General features: G+C 37.1%; 1 pseudogene; it reads left to right on the top strand.

Moving 5' to 3' along the window:
- The first annotated feature begins 3,077 nt into the window (after positions 1-3,077).
- LOC113916352 lies at positions 3,078-5,257 on the top strand (annotated as a pseudogene).
- Positions 5,258-5,712: the final 455 nt, after the last annotated feature.

The raw sequence follows: 5,712 nt of genomic DNA, 5'->3' as shown, positions 1-5,712 counted from the left end.
TTGAACATCTACTGGGAAAGAAATTAACTAACAGAACAAACTCTTATTTTTATAAGTGTTATTACTTGCAATAAGGCCGAAAAAGGTAGTGCTAGAGTAATTCACTTTGCACAGACTGAGTCTGGTTACGCAGGCAAATTTATGAATGGGTCAAAGCTTTACTAATCAAAATTTCTTCTTTGGATGTAAGGATGGTATGAATGTACAGATGTCTGATATAGCTTCTCATATATTAAATTTCCATGTTCATCATCATGTATTTCTTACTAATGTATTAATTCATCACTTCTGAAAGTCAATCATAGCTTACTATATAATTATAAATTATTGTGAATTATAATCTGGATTGGGTTGTTTTTGTTTTTTAAAGATTTTATTTATTCATTTGAGACACAAAGATACAGAGAGAGAGAGAGCGAGAGAGAGAAAGAGCACAAGCCGGGGGAGAGGCAGAGGGAGAAGTAGGGTCCCCGCTGAGCCAGGAGCCGGATGCGGGGCTTGATCCCAGGACCCTGGGATCATGATCCGAGCCAAAGGAAGACGCTTAACAATCTGAGCCCCTGAATTGGCTTTTTTTTTAATTGAAACTATCATGGATAAGAGGTTTTAAAAGATTTCTAGGCATAATAGAAGATATTTTTTATATTTATAACAAATATATTTATATTTTTATAACAATTTATAACATTTATAACATTTATATAATGTTATAATAAATATAAACATTTATAACATTTATAACAACATTTATAACAAATATGAGCACTGGTGTTGATAGTAATAAAACCACATTAACAACTGAATCACCTGTTAATGTTATAGAAATAACAGCTTCAACAAAAAAAAAAAACCCACAAGATATTATACAAATATCATCAAAATTGTTTGAAATTTGGAATTTCACTGCCAATTGGGAGTGATTCTATTTCATTATGTGTTGTGTTTAGAAACAATGGTATCATTTTGACACATTCAAAGAACACTATGAGAAACTTGTCAAAATTTCTGAAGCAAAATAGAAGGACATTCAAGCATCCAAAAACTAACATGCTGTGTAATAAGGATAAGAATACAAAAGCTTTGTGGTGTTTTGAAATAACTGGTGAAACATGAAGAAGCCTATTGGCAAAAAAAAGTAAAAGCAATGATTGGGGACAAAGTAAGTGAAATGATTGATAAAGTGCCTCTGTCAAATAACAGAGTTCATTTTAAAACTACAAATATGAACAGAAAGTAAAGCAGTAATTATTATTCAGAGAATGACAAAGTCAATACAATTCTCTGCAGACTGAAGAATCCACTAACATTCTATAGTCAGAAAATCTTTGCTATTTGTCTGACATACCTTGAATAAAAGTAGTCTATAAAAACTTCTCCACAGCCAAATTGTACAACTGAAGAAGTGATTTTTTTTTTTTTTAATTTATCGGTGAAACCAAACAAGCAAAAACAATGACAAAAAGCGCTATTGGGCTAAACTGAGAAGGTGTCAAAGACAATTAGTTCAACAAGAAGACTTGATTAATACAATTATGCAACCACACATATACTTGCAGTTGTATCCAAAGAAATCCTGGTCAGTAGAGACACACATAGAGATTTAAGAAAAGTATTTATTCAAACTGTCAATCATATGCAAGCCTTTGAGTTCTCAAACTTTTGTCAGATTTTGTGAAAAAAAATTGCATAAGTTAAAAATCTGAAATTACTGTTCTACGTCTTTTGTTAGATTCCCTGCTGCTAACAGGAGCCCTTATGAGTCCATTCAAGTTAATAAATCTACAAAATATTTCATATCAAGTCATAATCTGGCTATATCCCAGATTTAACATTTCTTCTACAATGATTTGAAGTTCTACTGACAACATGAATAGTCAAAACAGCTTTGAAAAAGAAGAACAAAGTTGGAAGTCTTACACTACCTGATCTCAAAATTTACTATAACGTTACGATAATCAGGATAATATGGTATTGGCATAAATAGAGGTATACAGATCAATGGAACAGAACTGAGAATCCAGAAAGAGTCCTTACCTTTATATTTAATAGTTGTTTGACAGAAGTGCCAAGACAATTCAATGGGGAAAATATATTCTTCTCAACAAATGGTACTGGGACAATTTAAGGTCTTTAAACACAAATATGAACACTTTGCTAACACTGTTAGCTAGGTCACACATAAATAACTCAAAAATGGATCACAGATATAAAGGACTAAAACTATAAATTTTCTAGAAGAAAACATAGGAGAAAAATTTCTGCAACATTGTTCAGGCAAAAAGTTCTTAGATACGGCACAAAAATCACAAGTTATAACAACAACCAAAAAAAACCCTGATGAATTGGAATTCATTAAAATTCAAAAACTTTTCTGCTCAAATACACCATTAAGAAAATGAAGAGATGATCTACAGACCAAGAGAAAATATTTCCAAATCATATATCCGATGAAGGATTGTACTAAAAGTATATAAAGAACTCTAACAATTCAATAAGAAGATATACAACCAAACAAAAAAACAAGCTTGACTAGACATTTTACACACACACACACAAAAACATACAAATAGCTATAACCACATTAAAAAGTGCTCAAGATCATTAGTTATTAGTGGAATCCTAACCCACTAGAATAACAACAATCAAAAATACAGGCTATACCAAGTGTAGGCAAGAACGTAGAGACACTGTAACTTTCATACACTGCTGGTGGGAATATAAAATGGTGCAACCACTTTGGAAATAAACTGGGTAATTTCTTTAAAAATTCAAATATAAGCTTATCATATGACCTATCAATTCCAGTCCTAGGTAGATACCCACAAGAAATTAAAACATGTCCACACAAAGGCTTGCATATGAACATTCTCAGGACTATTATTCATAATATCCAACAATTGGTGAATGGATAAACAAAATGTGGTATCCATACAATGGAATACTGTTCAGAAATAAAAAGGAACAAAAATATTTATACATCTACAAAATGGATGACCCTCAAAAACATGATGCAGATTGAGTTGCTTCTGCGTCCTGGTGCTGTGTCATCATGGAGCCTCTGCGGTCCTTTAGCCAAGATGCCTGAGGAAACCCAGACCCAAGACCAGCCGATGGAGGAGGAGGTGGAGACATTCGCCTTCCAGGCGGAGATCGCCCAGTTGATGTCCCTGATCATCAACACCTTCTACTCGAACAAGCTGATTTCCAACTTGTCAGACACTTTGGACAAAATCAGATATGAGAGCTTGACCGATCCCAGTAAGCTAGACTCTGGGAAAGAGCTGCACATTAACCTTATTCCGAACAAGCAAGATTGAACCCTCACCATTGTGGATACCGGCATTGGCATGACTAAGGCCAATTTGATCAATAACCTTGGTATTATTGCCAAGTCTGGGACCAAAGCACTCATGAAAGCTTTGCAGGCTGGTGCAGATATTTCTATGATTGGCCAGTTTAGTGTCGGGTTCTATTCTTCCTACTTGGTTGCCGAGAAAGTGACGGTGATCACCAAGCATAACGATGATGAGCAGTATGCCTCAGAGTCTTCCGCAGGAGGATCGTTCACAGTTAGGACTGATACAGGTGAACTTATGGGTTGGGGAACAAAGTTATCCTGCATCTGAAAGAAGGCCAGACGGAGTACTTGGAGGAAAGGAGAATAAAAGAGATTGTGAAGAAGCACTCCCAGTTTATTGGCTATCCCATTACTCTCTTTGTCGTGAAGGAACGTGATAAAGAGTTCAGCGACGATGAGGCTGAAGAGAAGGAAGAGAAAGAGAAGGAAAAAGAAAAGGATGAGAAGGAGTCTGATGACAAACCTGAAATAGAAGATGTTGGTTCTGATGAGGAGGAGGAGGAGGAGAAGGATAGTGACAAGAAGAAGAAAAAGAAGATCAAGGAGAAGTACATTGATCAGGAAGAATTGAACAAGACAAAGCCTATTTGGACCAGAAACCTTGACGATATCACCAATGAAGAATATGGGGAATTTTATAAGAGCTTGACCAATGACTGGGAAGATCACTTGGCAGTGAAGCATTTTTCAGTGGAAGGACAGTTGGAGTTCAGAGCTCTTCTCTTTGTGCCAAGACGTGCTCCCTTTGACCTATTCGAGAACAGAAAGAAAAAGAACAACATTGAGTTGTATGTTCGCAGAGTTTTCATCATGGATAACTGCAAGGAGCTAATCCCTGAGTATTTGAATTTCATTAGAGGTGTGGTGGACTCTAAGGATCTTCCTTTAAATATCTCCCATGAGATGTTGCAGCAAAGCAAAATTTTAAAAGTTATCAGAAAGAACTTGGTCAAAAAGTGCTTGGAACTCTTCACCGAACTGGCTGAAGACAAAGAGAACTACAAGAAGTTTTATGAGCAGTTTTTGGAAAACATCAAGCTGGTAATACATGAAGACTCTCAGAATTGAAAGAAGCTCTCAGAGCTGTTATGATACTATATGTCTGCTCCTGGAGATGAGATGATTTTTTTCAAGGATTATTGCACCAGAATGAAGGAAAACCAGAAACACACCTATTACATCACAGGTGAGACCAAGGATCAGGTAGCAAACTCGGCCTTTGTGGAACATCTTCGGAAGCATGGCCTGGAAGTGATCTATGTGATCGAGCCCATCGATGAGTACTGTGTCCAACAGCTGAAGGAATTTGAGGGGAAGACGTTAGTGTCTGTTACCAAAGAGGGCTTAGAACTTCCAGAAGATAAAAAAGAGAAAAAGAAACAGGAAGAGAAAAAAACAAAATTTGAAAACCTGTGCAAGATCATGAAGGATATCTTGGAGAAAAAAGTAGAAAAGGTGGTTGTGTCAAACCGATTGGTGACCTCCCCATGCTGCATTGTCACAAACAAATACGGCTGGATGGCAAATATGGAGAGGATCATGAAGGCCTAAGCCTTGAGAGACAATTCCACCATGCGTTACATGGCCGCGAAGAAGCACCTGGAGATAAACCCTGACCACTCCATCATTGAGACCATACGGCAGAAGGCAGAGGCTGACAAGAACGACAAGTCTGTGAAAGATCTGGTCATCCTGCTCTATGGAACTGCTCTCCTGCCCTCTGGCTTCAGTCTGGAAGATCCCCAGACACATGCTAACCAGATGTACAGGATGATCAAGCTTGGTCTCGGTATTGATGAAGACGACCCCACCGCTGACGATAGCAGCGCCGCCGTGAGCGAAGAGATGCCACCCCTCAAGGGTGACGATGACATGTCCCACATGGAGGAAGTCGACTAAGCGCCACCAAGAATTACTTGTACATGTATTTGATACTTTATCTTCATTCCCTCTGATAATATATTTTCAAGGATGTTTTTCTTTATTTTTGTTAACATTTTAAGAATCTGTATGGCATGACAGTAACTACTTAAGGGGAAGATAAGATTTCTTGCTTTTTCGGAGTGTGCTACTGTGACGTGTAGGAACTAAAGCCCAGCTAGTTTTTCTTCCCTAGTTCCATGCTGGCTTATTGTAACTGGACAAGGTAACGTTTGTTGTAAGGTGTATGTAACCTAACGTGAACTGTGTGCTCTAAAGTGTTTAGCTACCAAGCGGATTCCTTAGTAAGGAATTTTTTTTGTCACTGAAGTGTTCTGAGCTATACCTTGATGTTTAAAACAGAACTGTTGGTTAAAACGACTCTCACTGTCTAGGATCTACTTTTTAAATCTTCTATCTCCTGTAGTTATCAA

This window comes from Zalophus californianus, chromosome 1 (assembly GCF_009762305.2).
Source record: "Zalophus californianus isolate mZalCal1 chromosome 1, mZalCal1.pri.v2, whole genome shotgun sequence".
NCBI classification, from domain to species: domain Eukaryota; kingdom Metazoa; phylum Chordata; class Mammalia; order Carnivora; family Otariidae; genus Zalophus; species Zalophus californianus.
Note: the sequence above shows the minus strand (reverse complement) of the source record. Positions and strands in the feature narration are given on the sequence as shown.